At 40.8% G+C, this 21,696-nt stretch overlaps 1 protein-coding gene across 2 annotated transcripts in view; it reads right to left on the bottom strand.

Moving 5' to 3' along the window:
* The window catches only part of ddr2a (discoidin domain receptor tyrosine kinase 2a), a 59,983-nt gene extending 43,402 nt beyond the window's left edge, over positions 1-16,581 (bottom strand). For both annotated transcript variants that reach the window (XM_033622857.2, XM_033622859.2), the window contains exon 1: positions 16,334-16,581. The gene's annotated coding sequence lies outside the window, so the exon portion shown is untranslated. The remainder of the gene's footprint in view (positions 1-16,333) is intronic.
* Between the last annotated feature and the right edge of the window lie 5,115 nt (positions 16,582-21,696).

The raw sequence follows: 21,696 nt of genomic DNA, 5'->3' as shown, positions 1-21,696 counted from the left end.
AGGCGTTCAGAGAGGGAATAACAGTAAACTTGAGCTGAGAGTGTTTAAAGCAATCAAAACATGGTCCTTTAAAGTAGAGAAGTATGTTTGACACGTTTCAAAGGTCCAGGGGAGCATTTCATCATCAGACGCAAAGTGCTCCACATTGATCTGTTCAGATCCAAACATCTGTAGGACAAACATGAGAAGAAATGTAAGACTTCACCAGCTTGTTAGTAGAGAGAGTGATGGAGACGTAACAGAGATCCAACCTTTACTGTGCCATACCACCAGTGATGAGGAAAACATTTTCTCCAGGTCAGTCTTGACTGATCTACTAAATGGTAGAAGCTCTTAAGCACCTGCCCAAGGACAGAGTTACAACAGAAACTTAAATTACCAATGACATTCATTCAGTTTTTTGTGCATCACACGTCATACAGCATCACATATTATCACAGCACCTTGGAGAAAGAGATGTTGTGTAATGTTACGTAACCCTTGGTCTAGACTCATCTACAAGGCCCTCACTTATCTTAACCTCCAGACAAGTGTCAACGACTCACACACGACAGAGAACAAATCGTACATTAATGACGACATTCATAGCCGCATTTCTACATTTTTTCCACAAGATCCAGACTATATGTTCTAAATGTCTGTGGAATAACTCATAAAGGAAAGTTGGCCTCACAAAGCGCTGCATATTTCACTGAGGGACATAAAATAAAAGAAAACACTTTTCTGTCCCTTAGTTGAGACCACGGCTCCTGTGGGCAGCAGCTCCATTTGCCCCATCAGTGTCAGTGTGAGTTAACAAGAATACAATAAAGGCTTCAACGGAATTACAGCTGAACAACATATTATTTTTGTATTGTCAACTCGATTTCAACTTGCACGATACACGTCACAAAAGACTGCAATACTGCACTCAGGGCTTATAATGAGTTAAACCTGGTTAAAGGACACATTCACACTGGTGCTATTTGGTCCGCTTTAAACGAACCCTGGTGCGCTTCCACGGATAGTTCAGTTCATTTGGAGTTGTGTGAACACTCATTCGAACTCTGGTGCAGCCCAAACGAGCGAACCCTGGTCCGCTTGAAAACTGGGGATCTCGGTTCACTTGCAAGTGAACCCTGGTGCGGTTCGCTTACAGTGGGAAATGCAAACGGGCTATCCAGCAAACCAAAGACAGGAAGTGAACCAAAGAGAGGAAGTGATGTAGAGCGCAGTGCATTTTGGGTAGGAAAAAAAAAACAAAGCCAACAGCGTGAACCAGGAGAAGCAGAGGTTAAAAAAAAAAAAAAAAAAAAAAAAAAAAAAAGGACAAAGTTGGAAAATGTCTCGTGAGGAGGTGCAGGTGCTTAATGATACATGGTCAGAGGACTATATTCCATGTTTTTGTGGTGACCAAGCCGGCTGATGGGGATGGATTTCCGTTTCCAGTCGTGGCCAATCAATGAGCTGTGTTTCGGCCGGTCGTTTCGGGCAATACTGCCCCCAAACGAGCAGCTGTTGTAACTGCGTGACGTTGTCCAGGCTGTTTGGTCCGCTTTAAAAAGTGCAGTGTGAAAGTGAAGTGAACCAAATGAAGGTTCAATGTGAATGTGCCCTAAGGGAGTATCAGTAGAAAACTGCACTTTAAAATGTAGCAATTATTTGTTTTTTGTTTTTGGTGCCATTTCTGCTCAGTTCAGTGTTCAATTTATTCAATAACAGAACGCTGGAAATGATTTCCTTTCATTTTTTTTTAACTCAAGCATTATTAACATCCCTCTGCATTTCTTGTCGGTATGCCCCGCCACATATGCGAGTGACATCAGTCGACAGAGAACAAACATGGACCTGAGCTACTACCCGGAGACGCAACTGAAAATGATCAATTTAAATGCTAACAATATGCTTACTTTTCTAAGTCCAATATAACAGAAGACCATCTTTCTAAATAAATGTCCATCCTGAGTTGCAGCCTCACGGTTTGTTTTCCATACAATTCACAGCCACAAGTCTTGAGGTCCATTGGTCCAAAGAAAGTGGGCGGGGCTTAAGCCAGTGTATTCTAATAAGTTCATGGGCTATTAGCACAAGAGCTCTAAGCAAATATAATTTGTTTTTCTCCAACCCCCTTAATGACACATTGCCTTAAATCAACTCATGTGGTTCAAATGGCTGGTCTAAGTTCAAAATTTCTCCTATTTCCTTTTTTACCTTTTCCCAATAAACTTAATTTAGAACAGTCCCAAAAAATGTGGGCGAAGTCTCCTCTTAAGCCACGCTGTCTCCAGCAGAGAGGACTAGAATTACTGTCATAGTTGGATATTGCTATTGGCATTTTAAAAAAGTCGCCCTTCAATTGGGCGGTTAAGTGCTGAAAAATTCCACACCTTCATTTAGTTTGGTTCACTTTCACACTGCACTTTTTAAAGCGGACCAAACCGCCTGGACAACGTCACGCAGTTACAACAGCTGCTCGTTTGGGGGTATTGCCCGAAACGACCACTGACCAGGAAGAAAAAAAAGCACGAGGAAGAAGAAAACCCGGCTCATCGATTGGCCAGGACCGGAAACGGAAATCCATCCCCTTCAGCCGGCTTGGTCACCACAACAACACCAAACACCAAAATGCACTGCGCTCTACGTCACTTCCTCTCATTGGTTCGCTGGATAGTCTGTTTGCATTTCCCACTGTAAGCAAACTGCACCAGGATTCAGTTGCAAGTGAACCGAGACCCCAGTTTTCAAGCGGACCAGGGTTCGCTTGTTTGGTCCGCACCAGAGTTCGAATGAGCGTTCACACCAATCCAAGCGAACCAAACTATCCATTGAAGCGGACCAGGGTTCGTTTAAAGCGGACCAAATAGCACCAGTGTGAAGGTGTCCTAATTCTCAACTTCCAACCGAACTCTTTCAACAACGATAATACATATATAATACATCATTTTTAATACCTTCATACCCTTTGAAGATTTTACTGGGGCATACGTTATATGGCGGTATTAGTCTGTGGTGCCAGAACTTCATTCTGACAAACAAATGCAACTTTATGTTTGAAAAGTGGATATTGTTCTTTAAAAATTTATTTCAACAGTTACACCTTGCAGTATTTTTCTGAACTGGAAAACACAAACAGTAACGGTAAGAGAGATGGAGGGGACTACTGTATCACCGTACTGTCAGAATATCCTGGTATACCATAATACTGTGATACTGCTCAAGCCTTCATGCTGATATTCAGCTTTCTTACATATTTGTGATTTTCTGTCGTTTATGCTCGTCTTTGCGTCCACTTCCTGCTTTGTTTTGAAAAGCGTTTGCACTGTATTTAGTGTTTCTATTAGTGTCTGAGTTTTCCCGCCTTTGTCAATGACCTCATGTGTTTCACCTGTGTCTTGTTCCACTCACCTGTGTGTATAGTAATCAACCCTTGTGTATTTAGAGCTCAGTGTTTCCCCCATTCAGTTGCCAGATTATCATCGTTGCCCCAGTGTGTTCATACTTTCACGCCTTTTCCTCGTGTTTGATTTCTTGGGTTTTTGAATGCTTGGATTTATGGACTTTTGTGTGATTTCCCTGAATGGACTTTTCTGCCTTTGGTGACTGCCTTCGCATGTTTGACCCCTGACCCCCCTGGATTTGTGTTCTCATTGTGTTTAATGTTTTCCTCTGCAAATGAGTCCCAGTCTTGTACTAGATTGTGACAATATTAAATACTTTCTTTATATCATGCCGCCCTACATGGGAAACATGAAATAAATTCAAGAAATTAAAACATAAATTATCAACAGTTAGACCTACTTTTCTGTATCTGCCAATCTTTTCATAACAAACAGTATATCACAGCATGACAGCCATTTACAGCCCTGTTACTGTCTCCCAGAGGATCACATATAAAAACAAAACCATATGTGGTAAACGTTACCGAATGTGGCAGCAAATGACCGTATCTACTGTATCAGTGGGAGTTATGGCGTGTTGTTTTACACTTAACACAATATCTAACACTCAGACTAATATCTGTCTGTAGATGTTTTCACAGATCTGTTAAAGTGCTCCATCACAGCACCATTCAGACTGGACAGAGCAAACTCTGACTGGACCTCATCTGAATTCAGACAGGTTATTATAAACACAAGATGTTGATACGCAGAGTTTATTGTGTCAATTTGGAGCAGAACGAACCTGAAAAGACTTTCGACTTGAGTTTCTCCGTCTGGGGGAAAGTGCCCCATAAAAATCAGCTCCCTCATGGCTAGTTCAGGAAGTGGTGAAGGACAGATACTCCCCTCAGACACTAACGAGCTCTGTACTGGACTGTACTTTTTTTTTTATCAGCAGCACAAATTTAACGCATAGGAGATCCACCGAGGAGTTTCCAAATTTGTATAACTCACAGGAAAAGCCATAAATAGCTATTCTCCCGCTCATCCACCTCTTCCTCGTCTTACAACCCCAAAAACACTCTCATGTGTTCACTAAGAGCTCACTGCTGTGTCCTCCGGGTGTTTTATTTTGTTTTCCCAGGCTCTCTTGTTTGCATAAATAAATCAGATTTTCTTTGGAGGGTCGAGCCCAGCACACAGAGTAATGTTGGTGTACCACCAGGTTCCTGCACCCTGGGAAAGCCTGCAAAGTCAACACGCAGGTTTACCTGGCTCTGTTCCCTGCCTCTGTCTCTATCACACACACACACAAACACACACAGCAGTGTCAACACTTTGGGGATTTACATGAGCCTCCGCAGAGGAGTGAGCAACTAGCAGAGGCTAAAAAGGGTCAAGAACATGTGAACGCTTCATCATCCAGCCGCCAAAGACTGTCTGAGAGGTCTACTTAGAGGATAACATCTCATTCTTAATCACAGCACTCACACACAGGTCACCATTTCTGTTAAACTGTGTGACTTCAGATGTGAAATGTTACTACAATATTTCACATTATGTGAGAAACAATGTTACAGGTTAAATTACACGTTAAACATCTTCTGTTTTATATTTTCTATCAAAATGTTGGATTCTTGCTTTTTCATCTAGCTACAACTCATCTAGTTGATGAATGTCAATTATAATTGTTGTTACACTGCGTGATTGTGAAGAGATTCTCCAGTCCATCTTTCCAGACTGAAAGCTAGTTTATGTTTTTGAACTAGATAAAACTAAGACAGTCCACAGACATGCTCTGAGCTGAATGCTAATGCCAGCATGCTATCATGCTCACGACAAGTTTCAAGTTCTTTATCGTCATTAGTACTACTGTTACAGACAAACAGTCGCTGGAAATTAAATCTTCGCTCTCAGGCTCCCGCCAACAACGCTCATTAAATAATCCTGCAGGTAAGTTGTGCGTAATTAAAATAGGGACTCAATTTATAAAGTGAAATAATGGTAATCTGTGTTAGGTGCAGAATGAAAAAATGAATAAACTGAATGTGAACAGGACATAAAGTGTCTATGTATAACCGAGATATGTGTATGTGCATACAGAGATGTAACCAGGCTGTATATCAGATAAAGTGGCAGCACACAGGTAAATGCTGATATGCTGACGTTTAGCTGTCACATTGTTCACCACGTTCACCATCTAGCTACATTTATAACATGCCAACATTTGCTAATTAGCACTAACATAAAGTAAAGCTGAGGCTGATGGGAGTGTTATTAGTCTTGCAGATATTTGGTCACAGAGGAGGTTGTGGGTGTTCTGTAGCGACCCATAGCTGGTTTTCCAGCGGGGACAGTGCCATGAAGATTATTCTTCTTTCTGCTCCCTTTCATTCAGATTTGGGAATGTTGTGTTTATATTGTATTGTTTTTTTTTCCTTTTCTTTTTTTTTCAATTTTTTTGGAGACAAAAAACAGCCACTCCTTCATTTATTTATTTTTATTTCATTCACTGAAATGGTGAGCTTATGTGCCTAAACATAACCTCACGAGTTTCAACATATCCACTACATCAGTGGTTCCCAACTGGTGAGTCGGGGTCCAAAAGTGGGTCCTGGGTCCATTCTGAATGGACCACAAGTGAAACGAAAGTTTGTAAAAAACACAGTTTATTTTGAAGTACAATGAATTTCCAGCACAGAGCTTTTATTTTGAAGTGCTGTTTCCTGTTGTAGAGTGAGTGACTAACAGACAGCTACTCAACAGATACAGCAATTTACCTTGATAGTATGACGCTGAATATATTAAAGCTGTGTGGGCCTTGAACTAATGACTAAAGAGAAATCTGGACCCCATGGCTGGACCAGTTGGGAACCACTGCACGACATAATAAGGAACTTAAATTGCCAACATCAATTGTTGCAAATGGATTAAAAAAGATATAATTCTGACATGAAGATGGCGCTAAGTAAAATATTAAAAATCCTGATAAATCTTTTGGCTACAAATCCACAAGAAACGCTGAGGTTAAAAATTCTAAGGTAACCAATCAGCCAATTAAAGCTACTTGACACTTCCCTGTATTTGGGGAAAATATGTCAGATGATGTGATGGTTTAAAGGTATGCCACATGGTTGATTACACCTCTAAACAAAGATCAAGGATTGAAGTTAGCTTTTAGCTCTACCTGGTGCCATAAATGTACTGCATGAGGCGTTCAGGGGCCTGGTGGTAAAGACCCATACCGTTTAACCACAACATCCGCGGTTGAGATGCAGATGGGGAAATCTGGGCCCCCCGAAAAAAGTATTTCCCCTGTTGAATAACCAATGAATGATGGCAAACACTGGGTATGAGCTGCTGAAGAAAGGCAGATCTTGTTTGCACAGTTAAATAATATCAAAACCAAAATTTACTCAGCTCAGATCTACTTCCTAAACCTGACATCGTGCCCAGGCTTCATAGCTACAACCTGCATATACAGTATATATAAAGGTGTGTGTGTGTGTGTGTTTATGTGGCCTGATTGCTTAACAGTGTGCCCGTATGCTGTGCACCGTAACCATCCACATGTGCTCTCTATTATATCCTCCTGTTTCTCCCTGAAGGCTGTAACACAGCATCACAGATATTTTATTTTTATGGGAATGCATGAAATCCGAATCACATTTCCCAATCAGACCCAGGTGGAGCCATGTAAACACACGGCCGTAAAATCCGAGAATGAGGAGCGTGCACATGCATGCAGGCCTGCACACACAGACACACGCACTCATACATGTAATTAAATTTTCTTAACTGGAAGAGAAACGTGCACAGAAAACAATCGTCTATTGTCTGGGTCAGATGTGACACCTGGGGAGAAATGTTCCAGTCTACATGCTTAATTGTAGGATACCTTACACCACATATGCACATGTAATGATATACAAGGCACATTTTGAGCGCTGCTCCACAATACAGTGGGTAAAAACAAGACCCTGCTGCGTCAGCAATAGTTTTACGGTAACATGAAACCAAAAGCTGAAAAGTTAAGGTCATCTACTGCTTCACAGGCCGGACTGCAGATACTTAAATCCATCTGGTGACTCTTGTATGAAGCAGAGGTGAAGGTTTCTCTTTAACACTGTAACTGTTTCTGCTGGTGTTCAACAGTCTCCAGCAGGAGCACACACACCTGCTGCAGCTCCTCACTGACGGTGCCATTAGGGACCTATTAGTCGCCTGAGGGCATGAACTGTTCACACCAGTGCGCAGGTGCTCGTAAAAGCTGCCAGCTGATGCTAAGTGGCCACAAGGGAGAAAGAAAGTGGGAAACTGCAGGAGAGGCTGTATTTTATCTTCCTGCCAGATCAACCAAATATTTAATCTACCTGCAAGACCCACCAAATATTTCAACAAAGGCTCGTAACTGCTCATTGTGACTATCGTGCAATGACAGGGGGGTGTGTTTGTTATGTAAGGAGAGGAGCCGAAAAATCTCTGACTGGAAATCCATTTTGATTGAATATCCAGGCCCTGAACTTTACAGCTACACTGTCAGATTGGAAAAACACCGCTCCACGCCAACAAGTTTTTTTTTTTTTCCATTTCCCCCATTAAAGGAGAGGTCCATCCCCTGCACGCTGCTTAAATCAAAAGCATTTGTGCATTCAGCTAAGACGAGAAGTGCTTTCTTCGATTTCAACAGAGAAAATGACACCTGTGGTCTGAAACTACGCAAATAAAGAGTTAACGAATACCAGCATCTCATTATAATATGCATTCACCACTCGTTGAACTACGTGAAGGAGCTTCTGTCTTCTCTTCTACTCTGTTTGCAGTACAAAAGCATCATCAGCTAAATGCCTTTATGAACGTTCAAGTAAAATCTTACTGTTGGAGCTGGTTGAGATGAAGCTAGTAGGGTCAGACCCCCTCAAAAAGGTCACAGTACAAATCTGAGGCGTCACTATGTGGTAAATGTCCCAGTGAAATGAAAGTTAGAGCGACTTTAGCTTCTGTTCTGTGACATATTTCCCAGTGAAACAGAATATTTGAGTGGTGCACAGTTAACAACAGAGATTTAAATCTAATCCTTCGCATTTGATTGTGTGGCTCAACAGTGGGTGGGCTTAGAGTTCAGCATGATACAGAGCTACAGCTGCTGAGTGGCTCCACAGACACCTCCCTCGCTGTCAGATCAGGAGCAGGATGAGGGAGAAATTAATGAATTAGACAACCATCACATTGTTTTGGAAATGAAAACTAAGGACATCCAAACACACATCTCTTCCTATCGCTACATGGTTTCACAGAAAGAGCAAACAGGGACTTTGATGGATAAGTACTCTGATACAGATTTTTTACACATATTTGGCGCATAACAAGAGATAAAGCATCAACACAGGGACACGGGATTATTTCATGGGGACTTTAATGGAATGGGAATTTTTTAAAACGGTTCTGCTATGCAAATTAGTGTCCATTGTATATGGACTTTTTTGTAAATATTGAAGAGTCACTAAAATCAGGGGAGTTTAGAGGGCAGATGCCACTTGACGATGAGCCTTAGTCGGCTCTAAAGGCCCTGACACACCAAGCCGACGGTCGGCCATCGATGAGCGTCTGTCACCCTAGTTTTTGCAGTGTGTTCCGCACCGTTGGCTTTTTGGCCGATTGAGCATGTTGAATCGGCGGCGGAGCTTGTCGGTGAGAGAGATCACTCTGATTGGCTGTTCAGGGTTTATTTCCTCGCCCCTGTATTGAGTGAATCTGCCTGTAGTGAAACCGGGGCTAACCGGTGCTTCCTCCTCAGGCTCCACTTCACTCAGCTGCCCCACAGACCCGCTGCTTCTTCACACTTTAACCTGAATAACAAACCGGAGCCAGCTGGGAGCGGCTAGCGGCACCGAGCCCTGGTTTGTTATTCAGGTTAAAGTGGGAAGAAGCAGCGGATTTATCAGGCAGCTGAGTGAAGTGGAGCCTGCGGAGGAAACACCGGGACCGTCTGGATGTAATAGTCCGTGGAGGTGCTGCGGTGCTCGGCTGCACAGATAGGAAACCCTTCGGCTGACAGGATGTACCACTCTCTCACTCCGCTCTCTCTCACGCAGGCGCAGAACGTACGTGCTACTTGGCTGTCGGATGTAGTCCGTGTAGTGTGTTCAAACGCAACTGACACAGGGCGACGTAAGGTGACGTAGACGAAAAGTCGCCGCTAATTCTTTGATGTCGATTTGGTGTGTCCGCACCTTTAAGCTGCAACCAGCAGCTCTATAGTTCACTTTGTCAGCTGGTTTGTCGGGTGACAATGAAAGTGGCCTATCGCAAAAAGGTGCATTACTTCCAAACGGATTCACAGACTGGTCCAAGATTCTGTGAAAAGGTTGGTCATGAACAACAGCAACCTCCAGGGCTGAAAACTGAAGCCAACGTGAAAGTGCCAAACACTATAGCTCCTCTGATGGCCACTTGAGGCTGGCTCCAGAAGCTTAGAAGAAACCAACCTCGTAGACCCCCCATGTTAAAAAGCCCAACTCTACAGCTGAATTAACACGTTTACAGCCTGGAACGAAAACAGTTTGAGTCTCATAGCTAATTTCAACATAGATGACAAATGTATGGGGGTTCATTTTTATATAACTCAGCCGTCTACATTCTGTTAAGGCTAAAAGTCATGCATAAGTAAGGGCGGCCTGCTTTGAGTTACAGGCTGTCATCACTACAGTCTGTGAGTCAGTACCAGTCCTCGCCCCTGAGCACAGCTCCACCCTCTCGTCTGAATATGGTCACTTCTGGCTCCAATAAAACAAGACAGCAACGGCTAAAATGCGGAAGTCAAGGCTTCAAAACAGCAGTCCACAAACCAACGGATGATGTCACGGTGGCTACGTCCATAATTTCATACAGTCTATGATCAAGAGCTAAAGGACAGCTGATTAAAGCAACTCTTGCGTTTCTTGCATTTCACACAGCACTTAGAAAAAAAATTGAACATCCACAACTCCACCTCCCTCCAAAGTCCCAAACCCTTCCTCCATTACGTCTATGATAGACGTAGGCGTTGGCAATGTAACGTTAGATACACGGAAGAGGAGAGCGAGTGTAACGTTACAACCAAGACAGTCAACCCCGGAGTTTTAAAACTCAACCGGAGTCAGTGATGACTGATGAGTTTTAGACTAAGGTTACAGTGCTAACGTTAGATAGAAGCCTTAACGTTACTAGTAAGTGGAAATGCACAAGGAAGATAACGTTAATGTGTCAGAGGCTACGCTACAGTAGGCTAACGTTAACCATTAGCAACTGGATGCTGTGTTGTCATATATAACGTTATATGTTATATTAGAAGCAAACTAAACGTAATGTTACCTGTCCCGCACAGTCAAACGCAACCTTGGAGTTTTGAAACTTATCCGGGGTCAGTGATGACTGATGAGTTTTATAATATAACGTAAACACTAACGTTAGATAGTACTGGTGACTGGCAATGAACAAGGAGGCGAGGCTCAGGCAACGTTAGGCTACAGTAGGCTAACTGTTAGCAACTGGATGCTGTGTTGTCATATATAACGTTATAGCCTATATTACATTAGACGCAAACTAAAAACGATGTTACGCGAGTGGTTACGTCAGTCGGAGGCCTCCACGTGGGGAAGATAGACAGGACACTCGGCCAATCAATGATTGGTCGGAGTTTTCTTAGAACCATATGAGAATGGTATAATTATGAGGTTTTATCTCTGGTGGAATTCACTTACATGTTAGTGTGCTATCAGCTTATTAATAGCATTTTAACCTAAACAAAGAAAAGTGTAAAAGTTCCACAAAGGTAAGTGTTGCTTTAACTGTTCATGCCAACTGGCAACAAGGAGCAATGTGTGGACACATGCATGTACAGCGTCACAGCTATTGTAGTTGTGATTCACAAGCTGAAAAGGATGGAGATGACTGGTTTTATATTTAAAAATGTATTTTATAAGGAAATTTTAATCTGAGGGTTCAGCGTCTTGACCAAGGACTCTTCGACAGGTCAACTGCTAGGGCCTCGGACCTTCCAATTGGTGGACAACTGCTCTACCTCCTGAGCTGCAAATGTGGAGTAATGAAATAATCGTACCCTCTGAAATGTCGTGAAAGGATCTGAAAATGGCATTTGAGTAAATGTACATTTTCTACCACTGATAACATGTTACTCCACTCCACAGACATTCAAATTACAAAACAACAACAGAGCAGATAGTAAGAGTTCTATAAAAGGCCGATGTCATCCGTACAGGCCGATACGTCGGCAGTGACAACTCACTCACTGCCCAGGCTGTCATTTGCACACAGTGACAGCCTGCAGCACGTCATGAGGTCCTTTTGATGTTGAAATATTACCTCGGATTTTCCTTGACAGCCTGTAATTAGTGAAGACGGGGGGGAAGTGAGAGATGGCGAGGTGGAGGGACAAACAGACAAACAAAAAGGGACTGACTTGTAAACAGGAGCGAGAGAATGAGGACTGACCGAGGCCACATGTGCAAACACAGAGGAGGATTTGACTACTGTGTGCTAATGTGTATGTGCATCCATCTTCTAGCTCCCTCTACAATTATTTGGTTTCTGGTGATTCGAGCAGCCTTCTCTGTAATCCGGATCAAAGCAACAACCTCATATTAACTTTATTATTTGACAATGGAAAATATCAGAGAAGCAATGCAACTTTTGTCATATTTCCTGTCACCATCTCATCTGAGTGCAGACCTCAAACAAGTAGCTCAAGCTCAGAAATAAGAGGCACAAATGCGTCTGCTTTAAGCTACGAGTAACCTAATCTCCCTCAAACACTAGGTGATGAGTGGGGCGCTGGTTTGGGCAGGGTCGAAGTTCAAGCACGTGCGGGATGCAAAGTCAACAGTGCAGTATTTAAGGGATGATGTTCCCTGAAATGCCTCTATTTATACCAAATTACAGCATGCACGTCAACGAGCGAGTGCACAGCTGGTTCTCTCTTGCCAGAGGCATTGATTTGAAAACACTTCCAATCAAACAACGTCTGCCTCGAGTTACAGCTAAGCTAAGTAAGCACCGAGTGCCTCCAGTGCAGTGTTTTGAATGGGGGGTTGAAATTACAGCCTTTGCTGTGGTGTGTGATTAGGGTCTGTATGTGAGGATGTCAGTCAGCCTCCAAACTCTGGAGGGGAGGGTTGCTAATTGAAATGACATGTCAGAAAGATGCAGTGATAACACACTCCTAATGTGGTTACTCTATACTCTCTTATTCTATCTGCGCCTGAGTGTGTGTGTGTTTTAGCCTATATATATATGTGTGTGTGTATGTGTGCATCAGATATCAAATTACAGCCGGATAATAGAGTGATGGCCTGGGATCAAATCCCCCTCGAACGTTGTCTCCCTCTCTGTTTTCCAACTGTCTGGACAAATAAAAAACTCTGAATGTGAGTACATTATCCGCTCCCCTCTGACATCCACCGCAGGCATTTTCATATATTCCCCGTCTTAAGCAATAACTCCTCCACTCTGCGCTGACAAAGAGCTTATTTACCCTGATAAAGATGGTTTCCTATTTACACATCCAGCCAACAGAGCACACAACAAAAAGATCTCAAAGGAAAACTCTTACACTGTCATAAATGGTCAGCCTGTGGCGATCAGAGGTTCCCCAACTTAATTTGTGGTCAAGTTTTGTAATTTCACTTTTTGTTTTCATCAGCTTGCTTTGTCTACTTGTGCTTCCATTACTTCATTGTTCCCCAGAATGCAGCACTGCACAGAGAAGAGTCTGCAGAGTCTGAAGTGAGGAAAGATAAGTTACAAACCTCTTTAGAATTATCACATATCATGGCCCTGTTCTGCATTCTGTTTTACTGATCATTCAGCCAGATAGAGACACATCACACATTACTGCAGATGAGGAAAATACGCTGATGTGACACTTCCATTTTGTAACTTGTCCAAAGCACATTCAGAGAGTTTTAACAGCGTTTAAGCATTTTAAACGAACACTTCATCCACAAAACGCCCATTTTGCTTATCAATTACTCATCTTGTGTGAAGTTGAATTCCTGAAGAAAGACTCCAAAGTGAACAAAGAAATATTCTTGAAGAACTGAAATCATCAGGCTCTGTATTAAACAGTAGCAGAACTAAATCAAAACCTCAGTTTACAAACTCAGCTCAGACAGTATAATCCAACTCTCATTTATCCAGTCATATGCTCAGTACTTCCCAAACACATGCATTCTCCCTAAAACCTTACCATGTGAAACTGGCACAGAAGAGTAGCGCGCCTGCATTGTTTTAGGGCGTCTAAAGATATAAACAAATTTAATTAATGACTTTTTAAGTGCTTTTTAATACCATTTTAAGTTCAATGTAAGACCAAACTTGTGATCGAAACACATACCAAAAGTGAAAATGTATTTTTTCCAAGTAAACACACTGATATTAGTTGAAGATGAACGCGAAGGTAAATGACACTGCACCTAAAATAAGCTCTCAATCAGCTCATGGTGCGACAACAGTGTTCGCTTTTAAAAGCAAACTAAAATCCTTTTTTCCACACGCTTTTAGTTCAGTTTTTAAGTGTATTTTTATTTGTTTTAGGAATTAGTATTATTGTTATTATCTTCCCTTTTCTAAGTATAATGATAATAATATCACCCTCTTGTTTGTTTGTTTTTATCATGTCCTGCTTGTTTTTATGTCTGTAATACTTTATTATCTTACATGACAGTTTATGTTTGTCATGTATGATGTATCTTAAGCATACTGAGTTAATGCTCGTCGTATGAAATGTGCTGTATAGATAAACTGATGATGATACTCTCTACGCTTACCTCTCATAAAAATAAACTAACGAGCAGTCTGGCTAACAGCGAGTTTAACGATGATTTAACTGACTGCTCCATCGAAATGCATCGAGTGGCATCGTGTGACGTGTTGTTGTGTCAAAGTCTGATACCCTGTCGTGTGTGTTTTTCTCCTGTTAAAATGATGTTTCCTGTCGTGCCAACATCAGAAATCCTCGCGGTGACGTGACTAAAAAAACAGACAGACACATCCAATCTGAATTTAAGACAACTTAATACATTTTAAAGCCTTTTAAAAGTAAATATGAATTGTGACTTCTTAAGGATGCCCTTTAAAGTGTTTTAAAGAGCAGGGTTTAAGCAAAAGTGCACGTTTGAGAAGTACTAAGTATGCGACTGGATAAATGAGACTTGAATACTGAATAAGTTGCGTTAAAGTTTGTAAACGGATGTTTTAATATAGTTTTACTGTTATTAAATGTGGCCCACCATCTTTGGATTCTTCGTTCACTGTGGAGGCATGAGAGAAAAACAAAGTTTTCTTCCTGAATTCAATGAAGCACAGGGAGAGTAATTAATATACATATTGTCATTTACATTGACTGAAGTATTCCTTAAATGAAGATTCTCTCTCTCTCAAGCATCCAGCCAGTTACTAGTGATATAAATAATAATAATTGCAAATGTCCCACAACAAGTCACCAGAGTAAAACGTCACGCCTGCAGACTTCTTTTTTAACAACTTCTATTTGATTAAAATGATGTAGACTTGTGAAAAGGAGGAAATAAATTTATGGAGCAGCTGCAAAACAACTTATGTTTGTGATTTTACCGCACTAAAGGACATAAAATTAATCTGAAAATGAGTTGATACATTTTCATTAGACAGAAAATGAGTCGCACTTAAGCTTTGAGGTCTATTATCCGCAGTAAGATCGACAACATCGACCAAAAACAGAGTGCAGCCATGTGTCCAGATAGAAAACACACACACACAGCCGCCTGACCTCAGGCTCACCTTCACCTCTCTGTAACAATTATTCCATTGATCAGAGTCACCTCTCCTGAGTCTGTCGCTGACTGTTCAAATGTCAGAGCTGTGAGCTCATACATACTCTTAACTCTTCACACGACTCTTCTGTGTCGAGTCCAGTCACCAAATAACTCCAACAAAGTAGAAAAGAGGCCTGTGTGTGGAACATCTATCGTCCACATGCCACAGGAGGACACCTACATACCACCTACGTAACACCTACATAGCACTGAGGAACACACACACACACACACAACCTCCATAAGCAGGACATGTCCCGCAGGGACGGGAATCTTTTTCAAAGCTGTAACTTGAGCATTCAACATTTCATCAGCTGACCGCAGTAAACCATAAATGAGTCAGTTGTTTAACTTTTCCAAAACAATACTCCTGACTACCCCGCCACAATAAAGCAAACAAAAATGTGCGCGAGCTTGATGCAAGACACTCAAATGAGAGTCACATCATTTTCACATTAGTTACACTTCTTCTGTTGCTTGTAAAAAGAAGAGCTCTGCACAATAGAAAGACATTTGAGCGATGCAGTAAACAAACTTCCAGACAGTCACACTTAAATCATTAAAACTCTGACGTGTCTACTGTGTGAACTTAGTGAGGAGGGCGCTCGACTTTATGCATCTGTAGAACAGAAAAGAAGATCTTGTTTGAAGGTTGAAGAGCTTCTGTTGGAGTTTTGATAACATCTAGAAAACTTCCTTCGTTCATATTCTTTCCCTAAACCCTGATTATCTGAAGTGATAACATGTTTAAATAAAAGAAAAGGATTTAATCACATCCAGCCACAGCAAGGCTTATAATGAGTTCAGTTTGAAACAGCTGGATCTGCAGCAGAGCAGAGAGGAGTTTGAATCTGGCATCGCTCTGCTCTGCTCTGCTCTGCTCTGCTGTCCACTCTTCTAGTCTGCCATGCAAACAGCAGCTACTCCACACAAAAGGTACATGGAGTTCAAACATGCAGCCAACGCTCCCAGTGTGAAATACTTTAAGGAAACTTTAAGGTACTCTCATGCAGGCTTACAGAAAGGTGGACAGAGTGCGAGGTCCCATTTTTACAGACCAAACAATGACACAAAGCAGGACGAGAGACACGGCAAAAAGTTTAACAGAAAAGGATGACTTACTTCTGAGACGTCTTATCCTTTCAGACCATTTGTTCAGAGATGGTTTTAGATTATTCCAGTGAGAGTCAAGACGGCTGGACGCTACAATCCGAGCCCTTCTCTCTCTCTCTCTCTCTCTCTCTCTCGCTCGCTGGCTCTCAGTCGCCTTCACCAGGGCTCGCTGGGCTGATGTAAGACACCCCTGCACATAGGAAAAAAAGATAGGGAGAGAGGAGAGAGAGAGAGAGAGAGAGAGAGAGAGAGAGGAAGAGAGGGGCAGGCAGGAAGAAAAAGACCTTCACATTCTGTGGATTCTTGGGAGCGAGCCAAAGTCCCAGAATTCCACATGCCACACATAAGGTTTCAATTAAGGCCGAATCCAACGCTCAATCAGAAAGCTTTCTTCCTCCTGAAAAGAGCCTTTCTTTTGACAGCGTGAGGCTGAGGTAACCGTAACTCAAGGTAACGTTACTTCTGCTGTCTCTGAGGTCACTTAATCACAGATTTATACAAAGTGTTTGTTGCTACTGTGCTGCATGCATGTTTAGTCTACAGCGCTGTAAATACACGACTTTATTATCATCATACTGCAGATCTGATGATCACATGAATAACTCCATCTTTGTTTGTGCTCGAAATACCAAACACGCAACTTTTTTTTTTATTAAACTCAGTGGCCCTAACACGCTGCGGTTTGTCCCAGCCTTAATCGTCAAACCAGATCCATGAAAAGTGTGAGTCAGGTGTCAGAGAGAGGTTGTCCTCTAATGGCGTCATAAAGTGTGTGTTTTGCTGCTGATGTGGCCGGAACGGTTTCACCACACAAAAGAAATTAAGGGTTTATTTGGAAATGTGACGGTTTCAATCAAAGACACTGCGAGTTTAGATTTTTCCTATTTAATGCAAAAGTTGCCTGTTATGTAGAACAAAAAATGACTTAAGTGTCAATAATAAAATAAATAAATACAGGAATAAATAAATATGGAAATAAATAAATTCATAAATAAAACAGGATTAAATAAATATGTAAAAAGGCTATAGAAAAATAAAAAAACAAACAAATAAATATAGAAATGCATTAATCAATACAGAAATAAAGAAATAAAAAGGCTTATCAACAAATTAAAAATGAATAATTAAATCCAGAAATGCATTAATCAATACAGAAATAAATAACTAAAGGAATAAATAAATAAAAATGTTTATAAATAAAATTTAAAAAAAAATGAACAAATAAATACAGAAATGCATTAATCAATACGGAAATAAATAAGTAAAAGAATAAATAATTATTGGAATAAATATGGAAATAAACAGATGAAGGAATGAATAAAAAAAACTGATAATTAAATAGCAGGCTACAGAATTTTTCTTATTTTTAATTTAACTTTTATCTTAATTTTTTCTACATTTTTGTACGACGACATTATTAATTTATGCATTTCTGTGTCTGTATGTAAAGGATGAATAAGATCCTAACCTCTGTATTTACTTATTTTTAATTTATTTATTATTTAATACCTTCCATATTTGTTTGTATTTATTAAAACATTGTTTTATTCATTAAAAGTTTTTCATCCTGAAGGGAAGTAACTGAGATTCATGGATTTTATTGTCTATTTAAAATGACATTTTCTTCCACTGACGTTGCCGTTTCAGGCATGTTAGCCCTCTAATGATGTTAATGTCAGTCTGTCTGTCCCCTGCTTTGATCCAGACTGAAATATTTCAACAACTATTGCACTGATTGTCATGAAACTTTGAGCAGACATTCATCTACGAGTATGAAGCCCTCTGACTTTGGTGATCTCTTGACTTTTGAGCTTCACATTTGTGACTTTGAGTAAATAGCCTCAACAGCTGTTGGACAGAATACCTTGTAATTTGAGTGACACATTAAAGTTTTCACGTAAAACTTAATTTCTGCCCTGGTGACATTATTTGTCCATACCTGCTAACAATGCCTGCAAAAGCTGGGCTGAGTGTTTACTGCAAAAGACATATGTTAGCATGCTAACACACTGAGCTAAGATGGTGAACATGTTAACCCTATGGGCCCTAGGCGTTTTTAGGGGTATTTTTACTGCCTTTACTTTTAAGCTCATATCACAGTCATTATAAAGGCTACATACACATGCTATATCTTGTTTTTTTCAGGACAATCTGGGCTATCCAGATTTGCCATCATTTCATGTCCTTCTGTGTGCCTGTATTTTATACTAATTTTTATATCAATGAAAAAAAACAAATCCGAGTGACTAAATTCTTACATTTTTACATGTATCTCACCATAGCAAGTTGGAAGTTGACATATTCTGCCATATATGAAGAGGGGAGACTCTCTGGAATCTGGCAATATAAGAACCATGATGCTGGGACATTCTGTCACTTCACAGCTGTCCAAAACATGTGGTTTGTGCCAGGTGGACATGATTGCCAGTATTTTTTCATTATTGCAATAAATTCCATTGACTCATTCACAAGTCAAAAATGTGTTTTATCTGAAAGAAACATGCAATATTTACATCTAAGATCATAGAAAAATAGTCAACCAAGTGCAATGATGTCCTCCAAGATAATATTTGCCACTTTGTTTGCAGTAAACAAAGTTTGTTGTTGTTTTTCAGTTTCAGTTATATATTGGGGGGCATTTTGGGCATTGGGAAGGGAACACGTGTCCCCCTCAATGTATATGGTGACTACGGCCCTGTCATGCATGCATAATTAGGCTGCAGTTGTCTGGGTGCGCAAAGGTGAAGTGCGCTGGTCTTGTCATACAAAGTTTGATGGAGTGTCAACTGGACAATATGGAGATATTTGCATCTTGAAAGCTGGACTACAAATGTGGATAGACAGGGAGAAACACACGCAAGCCTAAGACGTGGTAAGATACGATATTCCTCACTATATGAAGTGACTGATAACAAGATCTGTATAATGGATTGTAAAGAAATTCGGCAGGTTTTTATTTAATCTGGAGTTATAGCGTGATGGGATGACAGTGTGTGGTATCACTGGAAAGCTCTGTTCCTGCGCTTTCATGTGATATGCGTGACATTTCTGTGTGATGCTGCGTTCGCGAGTAATCCATCCAACAGTAATGTGTGTGCAGAGCTGTATGAAAGCTCTGTTATACATCTTTTAGTGTAATATTATCTTTTTTTGCTGTGAAAACATTGGACTACCGACAAGTGCTTGGCCATGTCGGGAAGCTTCAATTCCGCTGTTTCACGTGATATGCATGGCTTCTCACTATGACCCATGGTCGCGGAGAACATCAATAGAGAAGAACAGGTGTGAATTTGGACGCACTAACGTTATGCTTCGTTCAGGGGCCCATAGGGTTAAGCATTGTACCTGCTCAACATTAGACTGTTAGCATTATGACGTGTTGCTATGCTAGCGCAAAGAACCTAAAAATATAGGTAGAGTTTATAGTTTTCTTGTGCTAGCGTTAGCATTTAGCTAAAAGCACTGCTAGCATGACAGCAGACTCTCATTAGACACTGAGGAGCTCTGTAGTAGAATTTCTACAGTATGTCAGAGGTCCAGTGTGGAATATTTTAGGGGATATATTGGTAAAAATTTAATATAATACAACAAGTCTGTTGTCTTTAGTATATAATCACCGAAAACTAAGAATCTCTGAGCTGTCTTACCTTGGAATGAGCCACTATGTCCGCCATTTTGTTTCTACAGTAGCCTAGAGCGCTGAGCCGTTTTCGCATCGGCCACCGTAGTTCTGCTTCACATGCTTGGCACAACTCTGCAGCCTCACCGCGCCACTAAATGCCACTAAAACTCACATACTAGACCAGGGGTTGGCAATCTTTCTTACTTTAAGAGCCATTTCTGGCCAGAAAGGCACAAAAACTATCAAAATTACTAATAGATCTAAATGAACATTTGATAATATGCTTTACCCAGGGGCATAAATATAGACAGTGCAGGCAGTGCGGTTGCACTGGGGCTCAAGAAGTGGAGGGGCCTGTAGAAAGAGCGGGCCCCTGCAATGATTCAGATTGCTGACTTGAACGTACATCTGTGTTCAAAGAGGAAAGATTAAAAGAAAGGGACATTCTGAATGTAAAAATGATGCCATTTGCTATATATGTCCTCAAAAAGACAAACCATCTACATTATGGTTTACTTTATTTATTTATTTTAAATAGTCAGTATTTATCTAAAACATGTCTTTTCTACATAAGCTATAACATCTATAAATAAACTAGGGCTGCAACTAACTATTTTCATTGTCGACTAATCTGTTGATTATTTCTACGATTAGTCAACGAATCATTTTATTGAAAAATGTGTTAAAATGTTGAAAAATGTCAGTGTGTCTCTCCCAGTCCCCAAAATTACGTCATCTAAAGTCTTGTTTCGTACTCACACCAAAGGGTTTTAGTTCACTGTCACGGGAGAGTGTGTAAAGCTGCCAGTATTTGAACAGAAGAAGCTGCAATAAGAGTATTTTGGGGTACTTTTATAGTACTTTTCTATGAAAAATGACTCAAACCGATTAGTCGACTACTAAAATAGTCACCAATTATTTTAATAGTCGATTAGTCATCAATTAGTCAACTAATGTTGCAGCCCTAAAATAAACAATAAAACTATTCCATTAAATGATTAATTTTCTTTGATGTTTTTGTTGAATGTGCAGTGGTGACTGCTGGGTAATGTGTATGTTGATGTCTGATGTCAAGGATCTATTTCTGTCAAGACAACACATGCACAGTAGTGTGCACTGGGGCCCATACACCACTGGTTTCACCACAAAGTGGCTCTACACCGGGCTATTTATGATTATTTGGTGCTTTAACGTTGTAGCTTTGCAGTAAAAGCAAACAAATCGGTGCACACACCATTAAATGCTCTGTTTTCTGGGTTTGGAATCCATAGCTAGCCTAGACTGAGGTTCATGAAAATTTTGAGCATTTATCCAGTGTAAAAGCTACACATTTTTCTAAATGAAGAAATGAGAGTCACTTTAGGCCTACAACACTGATAAATGAAAATTACAGTCTTAAAAAAACGTTATTAATTTGCGTATAACTTTTTGTTAAAGCCAGAGGAAGCCACTGGAGAGGAGCAAGAGCTCCATGTGGCTCTGGAGCCGCAGGTTGCCTACCAATGCACAAGACTGTTAAATCTGTGCAAAGATCAACAAGCAGACTGGGACACATTCAAAGTGTTTTTCTGTTGAAGCACCCATACTGCAGTTATTTTGCATCGTAATACAGTAATGGAGCTGGAGAGTAAGAAAGAAAGTGAGTCAGAAAGGAGCCACAGAGAATATTTCCTGCATAGCGGCAGCAGCAGCAGCAGTGTTGCATGCTCTGGCCCATCTTAAACATAAACCATGTGCTGGAAACTCTGAT

This window comes from Epinephelus lanceolatus, chromosome 6 (genome assembly GCF_041903045.1).
Source record: "Epinephelus lanceolatus isolate andai-2023 chromosome 6, ASM4190304v1, whole genome shotgun sequence".
Taxonomy (NCBI): domain Eukaryota; kingdom Metazoa; phylum Chordata; class Actinopteri; order Perciformes; family Serranidae; genus Epinephelus; species Epinephelus lanceolatus.
Note: the sequence above shows the minus strand (reverse complement) of the source record. Positions and strands in the feature narration are given on the sequence as shown.